The following is a 27,748-nucleotide window of genomic DNA, read 5'->3' as shown; positions in this document are numbered from 1 at the left end:
AAAAGTGTGTCTTACATCGTTCTTATCATGTCCCCTCTGAACACCGATTAAGTATACTTTTAGTCGAACAGCACACTTAAAATACTTCGCATGTTATAAAATCAGCGAGTATACCATGATATTATTACTACAAATCTGAAACCATCAAGCACCATGCTCACCCTCCATGTTTATTACTAACCAAATCAACGTGCAGTTATGCATTTGCCATGTTTTCTGATCAGGAATTTCAAAATAAATTAAGTAAGTTTGGTTTCCTCAGTTGTTTTTCTTTTGATTTGTTTATCAATATTGCATTTATGTAACAAACAAATAATAGATAATGTATTGGATTTCTAAATGCGGGACAATCGGGACGACAACTCATAAGGTTCCAAACATCGCATTTGTGCGTCTGACTCTGATTTATTGATCCCTGCTATGCAGCATGGCATCAGGACACGGGGGAATAAATCCGAGAAATTCGCATGAATTTAAATACACACATAAATTCCTGAACCATAAATTGTTCTTTCAATCCACGATTGTCTTTTATATTTGAAGGCAACATATTATCCTTATTTTTATTCAGGAGCGAATTGTTCTCCATAGATATTGAAAACCTACTATCAATACTTCGTTTAAACCAGCATTTGCATTATGACAGGCCAGATGTTTCAAGGGCAAGTTAACTCCGACGCACAACGACAACCCAATTAAATGCACGGGCATTAAAGAAAAGATCAATGCAATAGATGAAACATACTAGTCACATCTGTTCGTTCCGATCATGAATTTTTGATGACAGCTAAATGTAAAAAACAGCCAAGAGGGAATACACACAATCTGCAAATACAGTTTTGCATGTTCCTATGATCTCATATATCTCATAGGACTGCTCAAAGCGTGCCATCATCACTAGCGCATATCTATCAATAATATTTACTTACTTATCGGCCTAAAGGCTAAGGCATTTTGTTTTTTATGAAATACTATCAACATTATAATAAAGTGCGTTAATTTATTTATAGTTTACATCCGTTTCAAATGACATCTTAACAGCAAACATTTGTCTACGCTTTTATATATATCTTGCAACATTTCCCTACATTTTTATATTTTCAAAAAAAAAGATTAATATTGCTTGATGAAGTCTGGGACACATGCACCGAATTTCAATACACCCGCCTAATTTTAGCTCGTTGTGACATATTTTAATTGCATTGTCAATGTCAATCCGCCCTGAACATGAAGTAGATCAAAACTCGTTATATAACGCATGTTATACATTATTTCTGAGCAAACAAACAACAAGATAAGTTTCATACATGCTATACTATCTTCTTGCAGCTACGTTTGGATGTATGCAATTGTTAATGTATGTTTTAATATCGCAGGCCCATATCTGACCTTGAACAGTTGGTCGGAAAACTGTAGGATTATTCTTACCTTCATTATAAATAATCTTTGGGTAAAGTGTTCACTAGAAATTTTGTGGAAACGGGTTTCCTGTTGAAATCCATGACATTGTTCTTTCACTTGTTGACATGAAAATCAAAAGTCATGTTTCTTTTAATCTAAAGCGACATTCTTACCAATTTTCATGATGACGGGTAAACGCGTTCTGTATATATCATATAGAGACGACTATCATGTTCTTTTTCTTAAATTCCCTTGGTTCCAACTTCCAAGCAACCATCATAAAAATTTCTCTTAGATCAAAGTGTTCACAGTATAAAGTGCGAAAACTAATGATTAACAAACCGACATACCCACCTACCGACCGCCGACCAACAGGTGCAAAGCAATATAACCCCGCTTCTTGAAGGCGGTAATAATAAAACTGTAGTCCGATTAAACGGTTCATAACATAAAGGACTAGTAGATTGACGTTTCATCATAATGTTACAGTGCCGCAACAATGAGGCCGGTACTGCTTCACAAGCAGCATGGGATCGTTTAGGTTAATCGTTTGGTCTCACTTGTTTACAAAAAACAACAAGAGATAAACCGTTAACACAAGTTTTATCATTATCTGGAATCCTCGCTGTAATATCGCAGCAGCATATGGTAAAGGGAAATTACCAGCACAGAAATTAGCAATGGCATGATCACAATATTGGATATCCTAATGTATTTTGTTTCAAGCCTTCGACCAAGTGGCAGGCTGACGACGCTCTTACTTCCCAAGTGTATCGATTATACCTCGTCGACTTTGTAGCATTACACGGAATGTCCTGAAATGACTCGCGTCTGTGCACCCTCTTCCTGCAGTTTCGTAGTGATTTCGTATCGCCCCAATCTGAACGCATCGGACAGTGGGCTACACCACACCGTCGATCGCCGATATGGCGGAATTGTCCGAGGTGTCCCGATTGGTATCGCCCATGACCAGGCACGTGCGAGCGACGAGCGTCTGAACTCCGGCGGATACACACTATAGGTATCGGGGGTTATCTAATGTACAATACAGATAGTATACGGGATGATAACAGCTTCAATTTCCACAAGCTTCGTGATTGTACTTGATGTTAAATCAATAAACTCAATTACAATTTTTCATTACGTGCGTATTAAACCCTAATATATCTTCACAATCAAATCGCTATACAATGGAGTGCTATGACGAATGAAAACGTCAGCATGTCATACAGATCTCCGGTTTAACTATTTACATTGAAGATATATGTTTCATGCGCGACGCTTTTATTTATTGTATTTACCATGAAGTTATGCAGAAATTCAGTATGCGAAATTAAATTTAAAATATCCGCAGTATATACTTCGAAATGAACTTCGCCGTTACAATATGAAAAAGTCCTTTTAAACAAGACAACACATAAATCCCATAATTTGTATCGCGTCTGCGCTCTGTATAGGGACGGTTCGGAACCAGTTATTTATTTCCGTAAAGCATTTGTATGGAAGCCCTTGATTTTGATTCTTGTTAGGCTGTTTAACACAAAAAAACGAAGGAAAAAATGGAGAAAATCGCCTGAATGCAAAATACACGGATAACATCCTGAACCATAATGTTCTTTCAGTTAATTAATTCCTTTTAATATTGAAAAAAAATGCTGAGTCAATCTTATTTTTGCAAGATAATTTAATTTAGGATTAAATGCTTTGCCATAAAGATAGAAACTCTATAATTAATAATTCGTTAATAGAAGCTATGAAGCATGACAGGCCAGATGTTGCAAGACCAAGTTAATTCCAACGCACGTCGACAACCCTATTAAATGAACGGCAATTACAGAAAGGATCAATGCTATCGATGAAACACTGTTGTCACATCTGTATGTTCAAGCATGGATTATTTTTGACAGCTAAATGTAAACAAGAGGGCCTCAAAGGCCATAGGTCGCTCACATGCGATAACAAGATATTATTGGGACAAATCTTCTGACCAAGTTTCATGAGGATCGGAAAATAAATATGGCCTCTAGAGTGTAAGCAAGGTTTTACTATAGCCATATAAGAAAAAATGCCCCGCCATTTGGCAGCCATGTTTTTCAACCAACCGGCATCATTTTTGAACTCTTCCAAGATATTATCGGGATGAATCTTCTGACCAAGTTTCATGAAGATCGGACAGTTAATGTGGACTCTAGAGTGTTAACAAGATTTTACTATAGCCATATAAGGAAAAATGCCCCGCCCCTTGGAAGCCTATATTTTTCAAACAAACATAATTATTTTCGAACTCATCCAAGATATCATTGAGACCAATCTTCTGACCAAATTTCATGAAGATTGGACAATAAATGTGGCCTATAGTGTTAACAAGGTTTTACTAAAGCCATATATAACCAAATAAGGAAAAATGCCCCGCCCCTGGTGGCCATGTTTTTAAAGCAACCTAAACCATTTTCGAACTCATCCAAGATATCATTGGGACAAATCTTCTGACCAAGTTTCATGCTGATCGGAAATTAAATGTGACCTCTAGAGTGTTAACAACGTTTTACTATAGTCATATAAGGAAAAATGCCCTACCCCCAAGGTGGCCATGTTTTTCAACCAACCGGCATCATTTTTGAACTCGTCCAAGATATTATTGGGATGAATCTTCTGATCGAGTTTCATGAAGATCGGACTATAAATGTGGCCTCTAGAGTGTTAACAAGATTTTACTCTAGCCATATATAGCTATATAAGGAAAAATGCCTCGCCCCAAGGCAGCCGTGTTTTTCAAGCAAACTTAACCATTTTCGAACCATCCATGATATCAATAAGACAAATCTACCGACCATATTTCATTAAGATTGGACAATAAATGTGGCCTCTAGAGTGTCAACAAGGTTTTACTAGAGCCATATAAGGAAAAATGCCCCGCCCCATGGCGGCCATGTTTTTCAACCAAAGGGCATCATTTCTGAACTCGTCCAAGATATTATTGGGACAAATCTTCTGACCAAGTTTCATGAAGATCGGAAAATAAATGTGGCCTCTAGAGTGTAAACAAGGTTTTACTATAGCCATATAAGGAAAATTGCCCCGCCCCCTGGCGGCCATGTTTTTCAACCAACCGGCATTATTTTTGAACTCGTCCAAGATATTATTGGGATGAATCTTCTGACCAAGTTTCATGAAGATTGGACAATTAATGTGGCCTCTAGAATGTTAACAAGATTTAACTATAGCCATATATAGTCATATGAGAAAAAATACCCCGCCCCTTGGCAGCCATGTTTTTCAAGCAAAGGTTATCATTTCTGAACTCATCAAAGATATCATTGGGACAAATCTTCTGAGCAAGTTTCCTGAAGATCAGAAAATAAATGTGGCCTCTATAGTGGTAACAAGGTTTTACTATAGCCATATAAGGAAAAATGCCCCACCTCCCTGGCGGCCATGTTTTTCAACCAACCGGCATCATTTTTGAACTCGTCCAAGATATTATTGGGATAAATCTTCTGGCCAAGTTTCATGGAGATCAGACAATAAAAGTGGCCTCTATAGTGTTAACAAGATTTTACTATAGCCATATATAGCCATATAAGGCAAACTGCCCGTCCCTTGGCAGCCATGTTTTTCAAGCAAACGTAACCATTTTCGAACTCATCCAAGATATCATTGAGACCAATCTTCTGACCAAATTTCATGAAGATTGGACAATAAATGTGGCCTCTAGAGAGTTAACAAGGCAAATGTTGACGGCGAACGACGGACGACGCACGACGGACAAAAAACTATCACAAAAGCTCACCATGAGCACGTTGTGCTCAGGTGAGCTAAAAAACAGCCATCTGCGAATACACAAAATTTTCAATACAGTTTTGATTTTTCCTTTTATCCCATATATTGCATAGGATTGCTCAAATCGTGCCATTAGTACAAGCTCATATCTTACAATAATATTTACTTACGTTTAAGCCCAAAGACAAAGGAATGCTTCATTTTTTTTATTTAACACAATCAGCATTATTATATTGTTAGTTCATTTATCAATAATTAACGTACGTTTCAAATAACATGTAAAATGAATACATTTTACTACATTGTGTTTAGATATTGTGCAACATTTACCTAAAATTAATTGTAAAATTAGTTAAATTACCAAAGAATGATTCATATCGCATTGCTCCAGAAGTTTAGCCCCCTTGCACCTAAATTCAATGCACCAAGTACGTTATTTTTAATCCTTGTGTAACATATTTACATTTCATTGTCAAAGTCAATCTTACCTTAATATTAAATCAATTCAAAACGATACATAACGAATATTATAAATTAATTCTGAGCGAACACAGCACAAGAGATGTTTCATATTCGTCCACCTAGGAGCAAGATGGTGGCACTTTATGCAATCATTCAGAGATGCTTTAACCCATTTATGCCTAGTGGACTCTCCCATCCTTCTAAATTGGATCAAGTTATTTCCAAAATTAGGGATGTCTAGTATATTTTTTTCTATATTTAGAATATTTTTTACAGAAATTTCTTTAAGCAAACAGCGCAGACCCTGGTGAGACGCCGCATCATGCGGCGTCTCATCTGGGTCTACGCTGTTTTCCACGGCATTTTTTCTAGACGCTATGCATAAATGGTTTAAGCAGGATAATAATTTAATTATCTTAGATCAAGGTATTAACTAGTAAATGTGGGGAACGGTTTTCACGTAGCAAGCCTGTGTGACCATGACCTACTGGTTCAATAAAAATCAATAGGCATGTTTCTTTCCTTCCAAGTCATCTTCGTACAAATTTGAATGAATAAACAGGTCAAAGCAAATTAAATATATATCATAAAATTAATACATATCATAAAGATTCTACTATCAGTTTACAAACCCAGTTTCATTTACCTTGCACAATTTGACCTCAAAGTGATAAATGTCTAACTTTTCTCTCAAGTAACCATCATACATGTACATATTTACATGATTATAGTTCAAAACGTTCTCTTGATATTTAGCAAAAACCAAAAATAGTCTACATTTTATATTGATATACCCGAGACATTCACCTTACACATGATCACCCAAAATGAATTGTCGTCTTTCGTTCATCTCAATGATGGTTACTTGAAAAGCTTCTCGAAGAGGTCATTCTTAAACTTTGGTTCACTTAAACAGTTGATCACTTAGATACAGGACTTGTACATGGACGTTTCAATATGGACAACACAATGAAGCCGGTACTGCTTCAGACGCAACAGTGTATCGTGTAGGTTAATCACTCTGATTCGTGAACAAAAAAAGAAAAACGTGACCACAAGTTTCATCATTTTCTGGAATTCTCGCTGCTATATCGCCGCATCATCTGATAAAGGGAAATTACCACTACAAAAATGAGCATCAGCATCATCACAACTATGCATATCCACATGGATTTGGTGTCCAGCCTTCGACCAAATGGCAGGCTGACGACTGTCTTACTTCCCCGAGTGTATCGATTATACCACGGCGACTTGGAAGCATTACACGGAATGTCCTGAAGTGACTCGCGCCTTTTCGACGGTGAAGCCTCTAACGACGATGAGACGAGCGGCAACGACCCTCTCCGTGCATTTTTCGTAGAAATTTCGTATCGCCCATGACCAGTAGCGTGCGAACGACGAGCGTCGGAACTCCGGCGGATACGCAATATAGGCATCTTGCCGGTCAGCTAAAATGTTCAATACGGATAGTCACCGGGCTGTCGAGTAACATTCATATTGGCTTCTTAACGTTCGTGGTACGTCTCATCAACGTCGAAGGAATCCGGTTGTATTCCGCTTGAATACCGGCTTAATTTGTTCCGATCTCCGTGATAGTACTTGATGTTAAATCAATCATCTTAATGATTTTTCCTTCATTATCAGTATGTGTGTTGAACAGAATCTAATCGTTTAACATGTTCTATGCATTCTGATCACCTCACAACCAACTCGCGAAACAATGGAATGCTATAGCCAACCGAATATGTACACATAAGTTAGGATTAAATGTTAACGGCACGATAAATTCAGCATGCTATATAGATCTCCAGTTTAAATATTCACATTGAAGATATGTTTTATGCGTATCAAATATAAAAAAAGACCATGACATTATGCACAGATTAAGTATGCGGCGTTTGCTCGAAACAATCCACAGTTTCTTCTCCGAAATAATGTTCCCGTTTCAATTTGCGAAATCCAATTCAGGAAGAGGACACATTAATCCTTATCATGAATGCCGCGTTTGCGGTCTCCACAGGAACGGTTCCAAACTCGTTGTTCAGAATTATTGTGGCTGCCTTTGATTTATTGCTCCCGCTATGCCGTTTCATAAAGGACTCAGAGAAAAATCCGAGTAATTCGCCTGTTTACACAATACACAGATAATATCCTGAACCATAATTGTACTTTCAATCAATAAATTCTTTTTATTTCTCATAAGAAACTGTTAATGGTATGTCAGCAAGATATTTTAGGAGAGAATTCTTCGCCATGTAGATAGAAAATATACAATCAATATTTCGTTAATACCAGCCTATGCATCATTACAGACAGTGTTGCACGTAGCAGCTTGACTCGATGTACGTCGAAAACCCTCTTAAATTAACGAGCATTAAAGCAAGGATCGATGACACATTGCTGTCATATATGTTTGTTCAGATCATGAATATTTTAAGAGACAGCTTAATGTATATAGAAAAAGTCATCAGGGAATACACACAATTTGCAATTACAGTTTTGCTGGTAATTTTATCCCAGAGGACTGCTGAAAGCGTGCCTTAAAAAAAATGATCATATTTACTTATCAGAATTACGGGTAGGCATTATGTTTTAAGCAACTCAAAATCGAACCTAGTGGCATTTGGTCCCGCGATAAAATTGCCTGTGTAGGTGTGTGAATCATTTCAGAATCATTTCAGAATTTAATAGCTATTGCGTGCCTTTTATCAGCGAATAATTGCTGGTACATTTCAATCATGTACTCGATGACAATTTGTTGGTTCATTTTAATTGTGAGTGCAGCAACTCGAAATCGAGCCTATGGGTATTTGGTCCCGCGATAAAATTAATTGCGTAGGAGTGTGAGTCATTTCAGCGTTGGATTGCTATTGCATGCCTATTATCAGCGAATGCTTAAACGTTAAATTTTAACTGTGCTAGTTATAACGTAGATTTGTCAAATAGTTTTACTACATACCGATTAGCGAAAAATTGCTGGTACATTTTAATCACGTACTCAATGTCAATGTGTTGGTTCATTTTTATCATGAGTGTAGCAACTCAAAATCGAGCCTAGTGGCATTTGGTCCCGAGATTATATTGACTGTGTAAGAGTATGAATATTGCTATTGAGCAGCGAGTAGTATTCGTGTTATAACCAAAGCCGGGACTTGCACCCAGATTTCTTCTCCCTCGAAGAAGGAAAAGCGTTCTGCTTTGAACTACACTGGTTGTATAAACACGTTTCATACAAGCTACATGATCAAGAGGTGTCACTCAGCGTTTGTACGGGCTTGTGACCGTTCTTTTCACAGCGAAATGAAAAGAGCCGCTTTACCACCTTGCAATATGCAATACGGACTAGCATACTAGCAAACAATATAGCCTTTACTTTTGCCATGCATTAACGAAGAAACATTGGCCTTTCGGCGATGGCTAAACCTCAGAAATCCCATTTAAATAGATATTTTTTTCACATCTTGCAGAAATGTTCTGTTGCATAATTTCTCAAAATATCCTAAATCAGATTATATACAATAACATGTGGACATCTGTTCCAGTATCTTGCAAGACGAATAACTATTTGTGGAGCTGTAACATAGCACAACCTTAGATATGTTACTGCCTTTCAACTGTGTTATTTTATCAAATATATTTCATTGATCAGACACGACAGATTTTCATTTCAACTTCACGTGAACAAAACACGTTCGTATCAAACTGCAAAATCGCATTGTAGTGTTTGCAGACCAGCTGCTGCTGAGAATTTTCTTCTACTATACGAATGTGCCTACATATCTGTTACATCAATGCATCATATACTAGTATTTTATCTTACAACCAAACCATAGCATTGAAGTAATACTGCTTTTCAAACAGCGCTTGTTAATATCAACCTAGGTAGCAAACTATGCGATCGAGTGTAGATTTGGCCAAGAGGCAAAAGTAGTTAATATCGCAAACTGTTATGTATATAGATTTTTTTCATCCATATTTTGTATTATGTGTGAAACAAAACTGCAAACTACTGTGTACACTCGAAAGCTTACAAACGAGATGATTGACCAGCGCTTGTCAATATCAACTCAAGTAGCTAACTATGCGATCGATTGTAGATTATATAGTGTGTTTTGTTCGTATATTCTACAAGCGCAATATAAAGCCTAAATACTGTTGAACGTTTGTGCTAATGTGTCTCATTGAAAGACAAGTTATACCAATAACGAACCGTTGTACAAAATGTGTATGCAGTCAAAAGCGAGTAACTGCTTTACGTTTACGAGTCACTCAATGTAAGTCTCAACACGAGTAGTTCGTAAGGCGCAATTAATGTTCAACGCAACATTGAGTAGCATAGTTTGTTGCCATATGGAAAATATCTTATATCGGTTAGTCATTCATATAGTTTTTTTTATCATTTTACCTCAAATTCAAGTTTGAAAGTTTTTTGCTTTGTACGTTTGCAAGCTAGTGGTGTCACTCGGCGTTTTTACGGACTTGTGACCGTTCCTCTTGTCTGAGTACAAGAGAAGTCGCCTTCCCACCCCAGCCCTAGCAGACTTAAACCTAACAATTTGAACAATGCGTGTTATCAACCGGTTGGTAGCCTTATCAAATGCCATCGCGTCCTCGGACTCGCATACGCATCGACCCACGTCAGGTTCTAAAGCTTGCGGGCAATAATGAGTGTCCCTCGCGATAGATTGAGGAGCCTTGCCAGAGTATAACGACAGCATGGATAACACATGTTAGAACCGAAAACCGAGGCGTTTCCCCTCAAGTGCTATCGGTTCGCTTCGCAACTTGTGGAGTCGGTCTATTGACACCTACATACCTCGGTCGCCCATACTCAGTCAATTAACCGCTGTTGTCTTTCTGCTTGCCAAATAGCAGTCAAAACAACCTTACATTGATCTAGCCAGATTGGAAACTACGAGCGAAAACTAACTCGCCCAAGCGAGTGACCCGCTCCCGATTCGAGCAAAACCTCACCTAAGCACTATCGACCCAAAAAACGCCAGTAACACTGCTCCGTTACTAGGGAGCCTTGCTAGTCAACACAAGTAATTTGCAATCCTGGCTAGAGCAATGAGTATATTCGGACTGGTGTACCACCATGTGATTGTCTGCGTCTAAATTGTTGGTATTTGATACTTAGAGTCTCTTGTGCCAAAGTAGAGACTGAATATTTGTTTTATAAATCAAGCAATCATTTACTGGTTGGTAGTTCTAACAGTGCGTCAAAATAAGCACCGTGAAAACATTTTAGCACCGAAATACCGAGGTGTTTACCCCCAAGTGCTATCAGTGCGCTTCACACTTGTGGAGTCTTAAACCCCTCGGCCGCCCAAACACAGTTAATGACTGTTAATGTTTATTTTTTGTTTGATTTTGGTATTGCATAGTTTAAACACAAACACATACATCAATACATCAATATTGCTGGCCAGCACAATAAAACAAGGAAAAAAAAGGTAGGAGAACAATCTCCTTTATTTTTCATGTAAAAACATAAACATAAACATACACACTGTCAACACTTGCCACTTGCAACACCGAGTTCGTTTCATTGCATAATGTTCACATTTTTCGATCGACACATATTCGCAATGTTACATGGATTCACAAAGTTGCACTGATGTCCATACGCGGGCCAATGTTCGAGTTATCGGTGCGATGGACCCACGGTTTTGTCGCAGCTGTACGCCACACGTATGTATTGACTACTCGGTGTCCACATCAAGGTTTGGATATTGGCACTGAAAATAGAAAAGCAAATTGTGTTAAACAGTAAACGATGAAAGTAAACAGCCTGAAATGATAAAAACATGCATGTGTAATATACCATGTATCAAATAAAATAGTAAACACAAACTGCTAAAGAAAAACACACAACTCTACCAACTGTTTAACTGATACTTACTTTTTTGTTTTGTGTTGCATGTTCAGGCGCCTTTCTGTCACTGCTCGTCTAGCAGTACAGCTGAAATGAAATAGAAAGCATGATCAGAAACTTTCATTGTAATTGTACAACTTACAATTTATGTGCACAATTTTGCATTTAAGTATAACATACAGTAAAACAATTTCAACTAATACTCACTTTTTTGTTGTGTTGTTTCCACAAAGGCGCCTTGTTGTCACTGCTCGCCTGGTAGTAAAGCTGACTCGTCAAGTAGTAGAGAACACTCGTCTAGCAGTAAAGCTGAAATGAAATCGAAAGCATGATTAGAAACTTTTGAATGTGTTTGTACAACTTACAATTTATAAACACAATATTGAACTGTAACAGTAAACATGAAACAGATAACAATTTTACTTACCTATGTTGTCTTCGCTGAAATACAAAAGTCATGTTCATAGCAATCATAGCATATTAACATACAATGAATACAACTCAAAACTTTTAGTAAGAAACTCAGTACTTACTTTGTATTTTGTATCCAATCCCTCTGCGGGCAATCTTCTTCAGTCCACAATCGAGCTGAAATCAAGACTCAATGCATACATGTAAATTTTGCCAAATAACAAACAGAACTGTGAACCAAAACTTTAACTAAACAAAACTAACTTTTCAACTGTTATGGTACTCACCTCTGGCAACTGAAATCATACAGACATTTTGCATAGCACAATACATTTTTAGTTTGAAGATAAGAATGATTTATGAACATTTTACTTACACAAAGCATAAATATGAAAGACATGATATGATGAAAAAAAACAATATGTATACAAAATTATACATAAAGAAACACACTATACTTACCATTGCTGACCTGAAATTGAAAAAAGCAAATTTTGTATAGCAGAATACAAGTCATCAAAACAGTTCAATATGAAAATTAAAGAAAGTTAGTGTACTTACCACAGCTATACTGAAATGAAAAAAACATTTAGCAATGCATAGCAGTATACAAATCATCAAAACAGTTCAATATGAATTTATAGAAAGTAAGTGTACTTACCACAGGCTACTGAAATGAAAAACAGACATTTTGCATAGCAGTATACAAGTCATCAAAACAGTTCAATATGAAAATTAAAGAAGGCAATTGTACTTACCACAGGCAACTGAAATGAAAAAAACACATTTTGTATAGCAGAATACAAGTCACCAAAACAGTTCAATATGAAAAAGAAAAGAAAGTTAGTGTACTTACCACAGCCACACTGAAATGAAAAATATATTAAGCATTGCATAGCAGGATACAAGTCATCAAAACATTTCAATATGAAATTATACAAAGTTAGTGTACTTACCACAGGATACTGAAATGAAAAACAGACATTTTACAATGCAGAATACAGGTCATAAAAACAGTTCAATATTAAATTATAGAAAGTTTGTGTACTTACCACAGCCATACTGGAATGAAAAAAACATTTAGCAATGCATAATAATCAAGACTTACCTAGCTGATCTTGAATCATTCTCTGTTTCTCAATTTCTCACTTGTCAAAAAGTCTGCTCTGTAACGACCCACCACTCAAATCTGAAAAATAGTTAAGCAGAACAAAGCACAACACAAACCAAAAGAGTAGTTCACTTACCTCATATTTTGTGCAGAGTTTTAACAGCCAATTTTCTTCTTGAAACCTGTATTCGTCTCTTTTTTGACCCACTGTGGAACAGTCACAGCAATGTAAGTCTGAAACATAGAAGGGCATAACAACACAACATACAAACCAGTATATTTGTTTCGACTTACCTTGTGGCTACAGTCAAGACACAGCTGCTGAATTTCTTTTCTGTCACAAGCTGTCAAAACATCTCTGCAATGTTAACCTGAAACATAGTAAGAAAGAGAAACATTTTGTATACAACATAGTAAACACTTACCTTGTTTAAAGAGCTGAGTTGCAGCAGTGATTCTTTATTGAAATCTTTTTCTTTTCCCTCACTGCATGAGAGACCTGAAAAATAGCATGCAAAGCAAGACACTGTTTGTATGTCTACTCTGAAACAGAGCAAAATAAAGCATACATGGTACTTATAAAACAAACACATTGTTCCACTTACCCTTCTTCAACAGTTTAGTCACAGCAGTTGATATCCTTATTCACAGTTGAGGCTACTATGAGACCTTTTCTGCATGTGAATCTGAAACAGAGCAAAGCAAAGTATGCATGGTAAATATCAAACAAAACACTTACCTTTCTGCAATGCTCAGCTCTGTTCGACTGTCAAATATTCAGGTCATGTCATATCTGAAACGAACTAAATCAAAACATGCACAGTACACAATTATTGATAAAACCTTGAAACAATTGTATGCTTCATAGCTTTGTGTTGTGTTTTTTTTTACTATACATATCACAGACAACTGGCGACCACAAAAGAGTACATACATTTTTTGTATTACTCAAACATTGCTGTATTAAGCTCACACTCATGAATACCAACCGACAGAGTTGTTATAGAGTGATAATCCCTAAAACTGTAAAAAAGAATCGAAATCAGTTTTCATTCATCATGATTTATTGAAACAAATGTATACTACAATACTCACCACAGCCAACTGAAATGAAATAGAAATGTTAACAGCATGCAAACAAATGTTAACCAATATCAAATCGTCTATAATAAATAACAACAAAAGCATTTCGATACACATAGTAAGTGTTCACCATCATAGTACATCATCAGTTAGTTCGACATCCCACGGTTGCTCAAGTGTTACTGGCTAGCATTTACCCTTTTCAGTAAACCGTCACACATCAGCATTTTTAGACACAAGTACTGTGCAATTCAACCCTTGTTATCATCTTTCACAGACTTCTATGAGTAAACAACTGAAAAATATAAAACGTTTGTACTCACTGTTTGGCAGCTCCAAGAAACACGTCTGTACTGCTTGCCATCTGGACATCAACTGAAACAAAACATCTGAAAACACACATACATTTTAAACGTTTTTGAACAAAAATCAACACAGAGCAGAGCTAAGCTGCAGCAGTTAATCTTTCTTAAAATTGAATTCTCCATCTCTGCATAGCACACATGAAAAATAGCATAAGTTTACCATCACATTACAGCAGTACAAACTAAAACAAAAATTTGATCGACTTACCTTGCTTCTGTAGAGTTGAGTAACAGACGTGGAAATCTTCTTCCATGTGTAAACCAGTGACTCGAATCTGAAATAAAGTAAAGAACACATTGTACAACTCAAATCAATGAATTAAAACTTACCTTACTTTTGATGAATTGTGTCTCAGCAGTTGAAATCCTGTTTAATTTCTGCATGTGAAATCTGAAACAGAGCAAAGCACGCATGTTACAAATTAAACAAACACAAGTGTTACACTTACCCTGTTTGCAAGTCCCAATCACTTTCTCAACAATGTTCCTCTTCTTGATTCGTCTTCGTCGCTGTCAGCAAGTACACCTGAAACATAAAAGCATGCACAAAACATCCCATATAACAACTATTTTGTACTTACCATATGAGTGCTTTTCTGTTCAGGTCAGCTTGAAAACCCATCACTGCCATCAGCATCTGAAAAATAGTACATCACAAACAAACAAACAAACATAACATATCATAAAAACAGTTTAACACAACAGATATGAGAGCTCTCGCAACCACGTCTGTTCTGTTCGACTGTCCAAAAGCAAGTGACAGTACTTCAATTCACTAACATTGAGAAATTCTAAACTTACCTTCAAGGCTTGTTGAGTAGCTCCAAAAACAAGACTGCTTGGCTCCACTGTTCACTCCAACTGTCATATCATCACTGGATAAGCACTCCTGAAATGTATTAAAACAAAACATGCATAGAACAAACATTCAGTCAAAAGTACTTACCTTTCACTTTGTCACTGCCCTGTGCTCAACTCCAGTCAGCATGACATCTCTGCTTGAAAGTCTGAAACATATAAAAACATGCAATGCAAAACAAACATAGTTACTTACCTTCTAGCATATTGTTGGAGCTCCAGAAAACACGACTGTTCACTTCAGCTGCCAGACTTGAACTGCCAGCACACATCTGAAAATCTGAACAAAGCATTCATGTTCCATACTGTACTAGCCGTATGATTTTGAGTTACTGACATACTTATCATCCAAAAAAAGAGTACATGAAAATCTAGCAAAAAATAGGTTTTCATCTGTTCACGAGTTATACTCTGAAAGAAACCATGATGATGACAAAACTCACTTTATCTCTTCTTTTGTCAAAACACAAGTGTTCATTGTGAAATTTAACAAACTTACCTTTTCGTTTCCCAGCTCTGTTCAAATGTCAGGTCTACATTTCATGTCAAATCTGAAAAAGATCTACATCGAAAAATGCATAGCACACAATCTGTGTTAAAACAGTAAATGTTTGTTGTATTCAAAGCTCCGTGTATTTTTCACTTTACACATCACAGACAACTGGCGACCACAAACGTAGAAACATTTCTGTACTACTCAAAACATTGCTGTATGAACGCCAACCGACATATTTTTGTTATAGACTTATAGTCCCTAAAACTGTTCAAAAAGAATCAAAAGCAGTTTTCAGTCATAATCTTTTATTGAATTCTATACATAGGCAATACAATCTACAGTACTCACCACAGCCCACTGAAATTAAACATCATGAAATATACATGTTAAGCAATACATTTATCATATTATAGTGCATATCAACAAACGCAATTCAATAAATTTTATGCATTCAGTAAGTGTTCACCATCATGTTACATCATCAGTTCGATTAGCATCACCACAATACATCAACTCATAATACTGGTTAGCATTGAGCTCATGCTATAGCTATCATACATCAGCATTCATAGACACTAAAAATCAAGTAATATCTACAGTACTCACCACAGCACACTGGAACAAAATAGAAATGTTAACAGCATGCAAATACAAGTAAAGCAATATCATATTTAGTACATATAAGAAAAGTATGTCAATACACCATCATATTACACCATCAGTTCGTTTCACATTCCCACGGTAGCTCAACTCTTAGTACTGGCTAGCATTTAGCCTTTTCAATAAACATTCAGCATTTCTAGACACAAGCACTGATTAATTCTACCCATCATATCATCATTCACATCATTCCATACTAAGTGTACAATAACAGTTTTCATTAAGCATCGTTAACTAAAAACCACACATACAAGTTAAATCTGCAATACTCACCACAGCCCACTGGAATAAAATAGAAATGTTAACAGCATGCAAATACAAGTAAAGCAATATCATATTTAGTACATATAAGCACATGCATTTAATATTTTTGCAACATTTTTCCATCATATGTTCGCTTCCTCAAAATAGCTCAATGAATATTCTGTTCCACCATCATCCACTATTATCGCTCATCACAACATATCGACACTGTATCAGCACTGAGTAATTTCTACCCAACACATTACAACCATCATACATCATCACGCAACTTGTAAACAGTAAAACGAAAAAAATTTGTACTCACGTTTTTTGTAGACAGCAGCTCGATGAACACGTCCGCACAGCTCGACATCTGAACCTCAACTGACAGTCAATCGCTTGACACCACAACATAAATTTAATTATTCACAACAGTCAGAGCTTAAAAAAACACGTCCGATCAGTCCGATGTCAAAACTTAAAGTGAAGTCAAGTCGTTCAAAAAAATTAATGTAAGTCAAACATTTCATATATAACGCTCACAAAAGTTCGTTGTCAGTCAATACTAAACGTTCAAAAGTTAACATCGCATAAGAGTATGATTTCATTTCACAACTCAAGTCAAAGTCAAGTTGTTATCTCATAACAATAACCTAACACTTCAGTCATCCAGTCATTCAACAACCTGAGTACCAAGTCGCTATTCTATAACGCGAAGTCAATTTTACTCTCAAAGTACAAGTCAGTAAAACTCAAAACTTTTCATCAATAGTCAGAGCTCACGAAAGTACGTCCGTCTTCGTCAACGTTCAAAAGTCAACTGAAACTTTTTAATCGTAAAAATATTTCAAAGTCAAATTTTTTTCAGAGCTCACAAAAACAAGTCTGTCTTTGTCAAATACCATCAGTCAACTAAGATTCTGTCGTAGTAAAAAAAATTTAAAAGTCAAAACTTTTTTCAGAGCGCTTTAAAAACACGTCCGTATTGGTCAATGTCCAAGCCGCAACTGAGCGTTCTTTACCCGCGCAGTTCAAATTATAATTAGGTCACGACGTCGAGAGCTTCGAAAAACACGTCCGAACCCTTCAACGACCAAACGAAGAATGACAGAAAAGCACATGGAAAATGTTTATTCTTCATGATTTGAGTTACGATCGAATGTGTATTTGATGACAAATCTAAAAATCATACTTACCATGCAAAAATCCTACAAATATTGACTTTGTGATGATATTTTTTCATGACCATACAAGCCGAAATATTCACACTCACAGCTTGAATGGGCATAAAAATTGATAAGCATGAGTCCGTACAATCCATCCAGTATTTTCTTCAATTTAAAGCAAATCCATTGTCTTCTAGTTTTAAATCTTGTTATGAGGCGTACTCAACGCAGATTTTTATAGTCAATGTCAAAACGACAAAATGCGAGTATATAAAAAAATCTAGTCAAACATAGATTTACTAACCTATCATTCTGAAATAATCCTAGATCATATCAAATATGTGAGTAATCCATCAAAATATTTATTACTGAACATTTAACATCAGCACAAAATATTCCCGTATACCCATTTAGTTTTCTACATAGCCTGAACAATTCAATATTTATTTTCAATTCCGAGAACTCAAATGTTTTCATGACGTTCGACTGACGAAAGCAGCTCGATATGATTTCGCACTAACTTTATTAAAGAGCAACTATCGCGCTGTGATTTTTTCAACTGTGTTTTGTGATTTGTACTAGTACAACGAAGATATAGAAAATAAATATCAAACCACATATATCAAAATGTTCAGCACACTGGCGCCTACAAATTGATATACAAATATTTTGGTTATGTGTACAATTGTTCTTGAAAATTTGAAATATCGAGAAAATTTGCGTTAAAATCAAAATTTCATAACTCGCGCGTTCGATTTTGTATACACAAATAGTACCAGTATGAGCGCATCGAAATTTCGGTTCATCTGGTGAAAATTTTATGGAATTTGGACAACTGGTTCTATAGATATTGCACTTAAACCACTGTCAAAGAAACACAATTTTCTATCGTCGATATGTAAACACCCCTTTAAGTTGAAAGATGAGTTTCATTGAAATGACGTCGTCGATTTGCACTGACAACGAAGGGTCAAAATTACGATTCATGAAATGTGTGTTTGTTGTGATATGGTTTTCTGCCCGTATAACTGCAGCGTTTTACAAAAACATCAAGTATGTTACACCAAAATGCACAGAAATAAATTCCCCATCGCATGATGCAAATATTACTGTATCATATTGCGAAATGAAAATCTTTTTTTCATATCAACCCAAGTTTTGCCAATAAACAGAAATTTTGACATATATCCACTTATCTACTTGCAAAATATTTAAACTCTTATTGTTCCTGTTTATTTGCTGGTTATGATTGTGAAAATTTCATCGAAATGCGTTCACGCGTTATTGTGACAGTTAAAATAAACCGCTTCGATACAAACACAGTTTTATCAACTATTCGCTATCTAACGACGTTCGGTTAAACTCGATACTTTAAAGTTCAAAATTTCTATAAGCACGAATGCGTTTTCTCTCAGCAGTATTCTTGTAATTAGACCTATTGTGGAGTATCATACATCAAAATGTGCAGAACAGAATTTCCTATCGAATGGTATCAATTGCTATGTACTTGTCTTAAATGGGAAGTTTTTTTCTTGTAAGCGAAGTGATTTTCATGCGAAAAGCTAAGAATTTCTTCTATATGCGAATATGTTAACAAAAAATGATCCCCACAAAACGTGTTGCTATTATCGTGTTTCATGTTATTGCGAAAATGTTATGCAGATCGGTTAAATGATTAAAGAGAAAACACGACCTCAACTTTTTTGTAAAACGCATTTCGCTGTACACTAGTCTTTAACAGATTCAATGAGATGACGTTGTGTTTTAATGAAGAATTTGTCAAAGGCGTGTTTTAAGCAAAATGGTTTTCGGTCTATAGTGAAGCCAATTTTCAACACACTATCGAGTATGTGGTATCAAAATGCGCAGAATTAAATTCTGTACAAGCAGATGTTCAAATCACCCCAATATCAATGAGTACAAAAAAGTTTTCTATTCACCGACTCGTTTTCAAATCAAACATCTGCGATTTTAACACACACGCATAAATGCTAGGGAAAATTTATCAGCGTATAATTTATAGCTAATATCTCACTGAACAAGATGATACAAATAGCATGGTTTTATCTCAAGTGGTTGGGAAGAAACGCGAAGTTAAACTTTATACGAAATCACTGTTCTATTCGCAGAGAGTTTTCGACGTTGAGTCAAAATGTAAAGTTAAAGACAGAAATGCGTTTAGTACGAAATCGTTATCGCACTGTATTTTTGTTGTGTCTAAACATACGGTAAAGTGTAATATATAAAAATGCGTGGAATCGAATTTCCTACAAGCTAGTACCAAAATAACGATAAATGCTCATTACACAAAAAAGTTTTCTTGTTAGCGAATTTTGCAAAGTTGAATATCTGATACAATAAGTCGTGTGAGAACAATATAGGTGAAACAAAAATTGTAGCTATCATGCGGTTAAATATTGTGGTGAAAATTTCATCTGAATATCATGAGGCGTTCTCGAAAGAATTGAGTTAAACCGATGCATTTTAAACTCCTTTCCCTCGCTTGTTTACATGCATATGAATGACGTTGTAAAAAATCTAAAGTTAAAGACAGAAAAACGTTTAGTACGAAATCGTTATCGAACTGTATTTTTGTTGTGTCTAAACATACGGTAAAGTGTAATATATAAAAATGCGTGGAATTGAATTTCCTACAAAATCATACCAAAATGAAGATAAATGCTTTTAACACGAAAAAGTTTTCTTGTTAGCGAATTTTGCAATGTTGAATATCTGATACAATAAGTCGTGTGAGAACAATTTAGGCGAAACAAAAATTGTAGCTATCATATGATGCAATACTGTGGTGAAAAAATCATCTAAATATCAAGAGACGCTATCGAGCAAAATGAGTTAAACCGATGCAACTTAAACTCTTTCCCCGCTTGTTTACATGCATAGAAATGCAATGACGTTGAAAAAAATCTAAAGTTAAAGACAGAAATGCGTTTATGACAAAATCGTTATCGGACTGTTTTATTGTTGTGTTATGATATATAGCTAAGTGTTATACATCAAAATGCGTGGAATTGAATTTCCAACAGAATCATACCAAACTAAAGATGAATGCTCTTAACGCAAAAAAGTTTTCTTGTTAGCGAGTTTTGCAAAGTAGAATATCTGACACAATGAGTCGTGTGAGAACAATATAGGCGAAACAAAAAATGTAGCTATCATAGGATTACATATTATGGTGAAAATTTCATCTTAATATCATGAGACGTTTTCGAGCAAATTGAGTTAAACCGATGTAACTTAACATCTTGTTTCGTTTGTTTACATGGATAAAAGACGACGTTGTAAAAATCTAAAGTTAAAGACAGAAATGCGTTTAGTACGAAATCGTTATTGCACTGTATTGTTTGTGTGTTTAGACAGACGTTTAAGTGTAATACATCAAAATGCGTGGAATTGAATTTGCTACAAAATCATACCAAAATGAAGATAAATGCTCTTAACACGAAAAAGTTTTCTTCTTAGCGAATTTTGCAAAATTGAATATCTGACACAATGAGTCGTGTGAGAACAATATAGGCGAGACAAAAATTGTAGCTATCATATGATAGAATATTGTGGTGAACATTTCATCTGGATATTATGAGTGGTTTCAAAGAAAATTGACTTAAACCTCATTGTAAGATATTGCACCCAAGCCAAAGTTGTTTTCATGGATAGAAATGACGTTCGAGCTACAGTACATGTGTGCTTTAAAAGTCAATTCATGATTACAGGCAAAATGGTTTTCGGCTAGTCTTGATCAAGCGATACAATAAACATACACGCATGTCATATCAAAATATTCGGAATGAAATTTTCTATAAGATGATATCAGTTTTGTTTCAAAAAGCGATAGGATGAAAAAGTTTTCTTGTTGCGAACGTTTTCAACGTGATTTTTATCTCATAAGCATGTATGTTGGAACCAAAATTACAATAGAAAAGTTGTAGCTAACAATAAGCTGGGCATTGTACTTTAAATTTGATAGTGATGACTTGAACAGTTCCGAAGAAATTTGACTTAAACCTCGGTGTACGATATTTTACCCAAGGTTGTTTACATGAAGCGAAATGACGTACTACATGTAATGAATTTTTGCGCGATGCCGATTTAAACAAAACGATCAATGTTGCGTTTAACTTTCTACGTGTTCAATCGAAATGTTTCACATACATACAAAGTGATATACACCAAATTCTTCAGAAAACAATTCCCTATTCAGCGGTACATATTTTGTTTATGAAAACGAAAAGGCAAAAAAGTTTTCTTCATACACAAGATTTCGGACAGATATTTAACATAGAAACATATATTTCAGGGCAAACTAATCAGTACGTAATTGTAGCATATAGCCATCTGTGTCATGCACTGAAAATTTCATATTGATATTTTGAGTGGTTTCAAAGAAAATGCACTTAAACCTCGTTGTACGATATTGCACCAAGGTTGTTTACATGAAGCGAAATTACGTAGATCTACTGCACGTCATGAATTTTGACTCGATGCCGATGTCAAGAAAAATATCAATGTTGCGTTTAACTTCCTACGTATTTAATCGAAATGATTCACATACATGCAAAGTGGTATACACCAAATTCTTCAGAAAACAATTCCTTATTCAACTGTACATATTTCGTTTAGCAAAACGAAAAGGCAAAAAAGTTTTCTTCATACAAACGGTATTTTCGACCATAAACTTGCACTTTTGTCCAAGAAGCATTAACAAAAGAATACAACGTATGGAACAATCATTGTGGAGCTTTCTTAGTTGAATATCATAGTCAAAATTTGATCCCAATATCTGCATAGGTTGTTGAGAAATGTACAGTTAAACTTTCTCGCAAATACTCATCTATCCGTGTACTTTAATTTGAAATGACGTTCGATATTATCTGCACTTTATGACCTCGCTGTACTGGGTGTAATTTCTCGTGCGATGCTGGTAGATATTTGATGAAGTATTGGATTGGAAATTTTAGCGTTGTGAAATTATTACAGCAAAAAGTTGTACTAGCGAGATATTGTGATTTGAAAAATACTCCACTGCACTGTTGCGTTGAAATTTGATCATAGTACATTTCGCAAAAATATTCATAAAACTTCATATCAAATAACAGCTGTTAGGTATTAACTCATTTTTCACACACACAATTTTATTTTGTCGAGATGAAGAATTGCGAATGAGCAAAATGCTAAGTAAACGTATATGGCTGGAATTTTCACTAACGCATAAGCTTTGTCGAAACTTGTGATACGTATCGAGTACTTGAGTTAGATATTCTCTGCGTAATTTTGTTGTAACATTCGATGTTTTGTATTCGAGTAGTATTAGGGTAACATTTGGTATATGAATAACGAAATCGGGTCGCCTGTTCTGAATTGTTAATTCGTGCTTTATGAACAACCGACATTCATCGCGTAATGTGGGAAATGTCTTTCTGAAGTACTGACCTAATTCGCTAACGTACGTTTGATCAAAATCTTTCAGACATGCAACTTTGCTCAGCGCTTTTCTCAAATATGAGTGTCGACATCTACCACGCGTAAAAAATTTGCTATTCATCTTTATCAAGGACTTTGGTATGTAAGCGCTATGCTTTGTCTATATACTGAAAACGCACCAGCCCGTTGGGTATATAAAGCGACACGGACAGGTATGGTCATCATTCTTGATTTGAGACTCCAAGAGAGAACATTGACTCGAAATCATGCCGAAATACGCAAACCGACTGCCAAAGTTCGAGGACACAGACGCTGCTAGTGGTAGTAGCGAAACGACTGGCAAGGGCAAGCGACATGCTACAAAGCCATACACTCGACCAGAACAATCGGCGTCAATTGATCTAAAGTCGTTCGGCTATCATTTGAACAGACTTGGAAGTCAGGTTACAGCGTTCGTTAACAGCAGCGACTTCGCTATGTCTAAAGAAGGTCGCGATGTCTGCAAGAAAATGGTATCGTGTATTCAAAAGGCTTCATCTTATCAGCGAGAAGCGAGCGAACATTTGGTTGATGATCAAGAGCGTTTCTTCGAGGATGAGTGGTCTAAACGCGAGAAAGCGCTGAAAGAGCAACACGATAGCGAAAGCGAAAGAATAATATCGCAGCTTCAATTCGAGAAGGAACAGGCTTTGATTTCGCAAAGAGGAGAACTTCAACTCGAGAAGGAAGAAGCTATTCGAGCCCTGAAAACGTGCACAATATGCTACGATGGCGAAAAAAACTGTACCTTGACAAAATGTGGGCATACTTTTTGTGAAAACTGCTGCCTGATGATGTTCGATGGAGACTGCGCTATGTGTCGAGCTGACGTTACTGGCTGGGTGCGAATGCTTTTCACGGATTAACTGTTTTGACTGTTTTCATATGCTTGTTTGTTTGTTGGTAAATAAAATGTTGAAATGCATATGATGTGTTGGTTGTTAGTCGAGCAGGTTAGATATAGTTTGATTGTATAGTGGAATAACGTTGAGCTTACGAACAATTTCGTATCGAATTGCGATGGATCAAAATACTTGATCAGACAATATCTGACATTACGCTCATTTCTATGCATGAACGAGAAACTTGCATACAGCGTCACAATTTCATATTCACGTTGACCTTGATCATATTGTGGAATCTAGCATCTTGTTGCATCAACATTTTTCGCAATGTGCAGCAAAATAAGAAACAAATAATATAACTCAAAATTTTACGATAAAAAGCCAGTCTTTTGACAAACTCAATCATTCTCGTGTGATTAGCAAAGCGACATGGCCTCCAAACAACTTACAAATACTGGTGTTCAGTTAGGTGATGAAACTCATCCATTGAATTCAACATCCAGTGAGATCATACAAAAGAATCCAATTTTGTACTCACTTCTCACAATGAGTGACGAAGAATTTAACACAGAATATCGATCGCGAGAAAACGATGCAGCTGCTAATTTCAAGGCTCAGTCATCACAGCACAGTTCCAACGACTCAACAAGTTCGACTAGTACAAAGACTTCGAATAAACGCAAAGCTATGGCTAATTTTGACGATCAAAGTATCAAAAGACATAAAGACTCACGAAATGCAAAACTAGACGCTATTACAACTCAAAATAAGAAGACTGACTTTGTAGATGAGTATTTCAAAAAACAACAGTTAATAAAATCGTCGCACGGCAAAGCTCAGATAAGAATCAACAATCTCAAAAAAGTATTGCTGATGCTAAAATCTGAAGAAAGTACCATTGAAAATTCAAGCCAAAACTCTTTCCTTGGACATGCGACAACGCATATTTCGAAAGTTATTAAAAGTATATCTAGCGAATTACAGAGCAGTGGCGAAATCGATTCGTGCAGAGTTTGTAAAAATGAAGACAATCCACCAACAATTATAAGCAAGACGTGCGGGCACGGATTCTGCTGTATGAACTGCATAGTTAAGTATTTTGAATACGTTTACAACAAAAATTCTGGGCAATTGATTTGTCTGAAATGCAAACATCAATATGATAAGAATGCAACATGTCAAATTGGTTCTCGCTATGGCATTGTTGGTTGATACATATAATGAATAAAATGTATAGAACCTTACAACGTGTTTTGTTTTACATGATTGATGCTTGTAAAAATTGTTACCGTATATGCTTATACAGCTACAAGGTCATGTTTACCTTGAGCAATTGTTCGAACTTGACTTTACATCAACAAACGTTATTATGCAACAATCTTTGTAACTTCAAGGTCATGTTAACCTTAAAAAAATTGGAAATGAAAAGTCTCATCAACAAACATATTGATTCTTTCTGCTTTTTGATAACAAGAAGGTCATCAAAACCTTCACAAACATCGACACTGAAACAAGAGTGTAGATGCACTAAGATGCTTTGTAGAAAGAGGAACGTCAAGGTAATTTTGCATCAGACCTGTTATGAGGGCTGTGTACTTAAATTCTCATACTTTCTTCTATAGATATGAATCTGAACCAATAACTGACTTGTGGTTGTACTTGCTAGCTTACACATTCACAAACATTGACACTGAAACAAGACAGTAGATGCACTTAGATTACATGAATTTGTAGACAGATGAATGTCAAGGTCATTTTGTATCAAGCTGTTATGTAGGCCGTGTACTTAAATTTCCATGAACTGATCATTACTGCACAACAAACACACACCACACAATGAGTTTGATGGCCAGACATGAATGTTCTGACAAAAAAGCCTGCTTTCAAAATTGCAGTTAAATACTTTTTTCTCATCATTTGCATCATACCTGTTATGTGGGCTGAATACTAAAATTTTCATATATTTGTCTATAGTTATGAAATCTGAAGCAAGAGTGCAGATGCACTTAGATTCTTTGAAGACAGATGAATGTCAAGGGATGATAACAGTAAACAAAATATTGCAAATGAAAGCTCTAATCAACAGAACCAGATTCCTTACCGTTGGGTTCTCGGGTACTACAAGGTCATAATAAGCTCCATGAATATTGAAACTAAAACAAGAGTGCAGATGCACTTAGATGCTTTGTAGACAAGAGAATGTAAAGGTCATTTTGCAACAGACTTGTTATGTAAATGTAGGCTATATGTCCTTAAATTTTCATATTTTCTTCTTAAGATATGAATCTGAACCAAGAATTGGATTGTGGTTATGCTTGCTAGCTTACACACACTGAAATATGCATTCGGAATGGCAATCTCTTTTTGCATCAGACCAGTTATGAGAGTCATGTATAAAAATTCTCATATACTCTACTATAGACACGAATAAAACAAATCTGAACCAAGAACTGACTTGTGGTTGTGCTTGCTAGCTTACACACATAGTTACCTTCACAAATATTGACACTGAAACAAGACAGCAGATGCACTTAGATTCTTTGTAGACAGATGAATGTCAAGGTCATTTTGTATCAGATCTGTTATGAGGGCTGTGTACTTAAATTCTCATACTTTCTTTTATAGATATGACTCTGAACCAAGAAATGACTAGCTAGCTCACACCGATAATAACCTTAACAAACATTGACACTGAAACAAGAGTGCAGATTCACTTAGATTACATGTAAACAGATGAATGTCAAGGTCATTTTGCATCAGGCTGTTATGTAGGCCGAGTACTAAAATTTTCATATATTCGTATATAGTCATGAATACAAAAAAAATCTGAACCTAAACATGGTTTGTGGTTGTGCTTGCTAACTGGCACACACTGTAAATTGCGTTCAGCGATTTCTCAACCTCATATCAGAGCTAGGGCTTGAACCTAGATTTCCTTCTGCGAGAGAAGGCGTTCTTCCTTGAACCACTCTGAGAATATGAACTGAACATCACTTCACACATAACACACACAATGAGTTTTGTGGCCAGACATAAATGTGCTGACAAAAAACCATATTTTTCTAAAAAGCATTTATATACTTTTTTTCTAAGCATTTGAATGAGACCAGTTATGAGAGCCATGTATCAAAATGTTCAAATATTCTCTTATGGACCTCAATAAAACAAATCTGAACCAAAACATGGCTTGTGGTTGTGCTTGCTAGCTCAAGCAGACACTGTTAGATGCGCTTTGTGAATGACTGAATCACTGCACAACAAACACACACAATGAGTTTTGTGGACAGACATGAATGTGCTGACAGAAAACCATATTTTTCTAAATTGCATTTATATACTTTTTTTCTCATCATTTGCATCATACCGGTTATGTTGGATGTGTACTAAAATTGTCAAATATTCTGCTATAGTTATGAAATCTGAAGCAAGACATGGCTTGTGGTTGTGCTTGCTAGCTCATACCCATAATTACCTTCACACATATTTGCACTGAAACAAGAATGCAGATGCT

At 35.9% G+C, this 27,748-nt stretch overlaps 2 long non-coding RNA genes across 23 annotated transcripts; both read right to left on the bottom strand.

The window, feature by feature from the left end:
• Nucleotides 1-10,162: 10,162 nt before the first annotated feature.
• On the bottom strand, nt 10,163-12,304 carry LOC127853617 (uncharacterized). Its single transcript, XR_008036699.1, has 3 exons — nt 11,729-12,304; nt 11,549-11,608; nt 10,163-11,384 (listed from the first exon to the last, which is right to left on the bottom strand). It is a non-coding gene; the product is annotated as an uncharacterized LOC127853617 (long non-coding RNA).
• A 176-nt stretch (nt 12,305-12,480) lies between these two features.
• Nucleotides 12,481-18,345, bottom strand: LOC127853977 (uncharacterized). 22 transcript variants are annotated; one of them, XR_008036846.1, is made up of 4 exons: nt 14,700-17,621; nt 13,649-14,501; nt 13,469-13,542; nt 12,481-13,277 (listed from the first exon to the last, which is right to left on the bottom strand). It is a non-coding gene; the product is annotated as an uncharacterized LOC127853977 (long non-coding RNA). The 22 variants fall into 22 exon arrangements; XR_008036848.1 differs by having other exon boundaries at nt 12,481-13,542; nt 13,649-13,729; nt 14,450-14,515; nt 14,700-17,618; XR_008036853.1 differs by having other exon boundaries at nt 12,481-14,501; nt 14,700-15,380; nt 15,546-15,629; nt 15,849-17,617.
• Between the last annotated feature and the right edge of the window lie 9,403 nt (nt 18,346-27,748).

Source organism: Dreissena polymorpha, chromosome 12 (assembly GCF_020536995.1).
Source record: "Dreissena polymorpha isolate Duluth1 chromosome 12, UMN_Dpol_1.0, whole genome shotgun sequence".
Taxonomy (NCBI): domain Eukaryota; kingdom Metazoa; phylum Mollusca; class Bivalvia; order Myida; family Dreissenidae; genus Dreissena; species Dreissena polymorpha.
The sequence above is the reverse complement of the archived record's forward strand: the minus strand, read 5'-3'. Positions and strand labels throughout refer to the sequence as shown.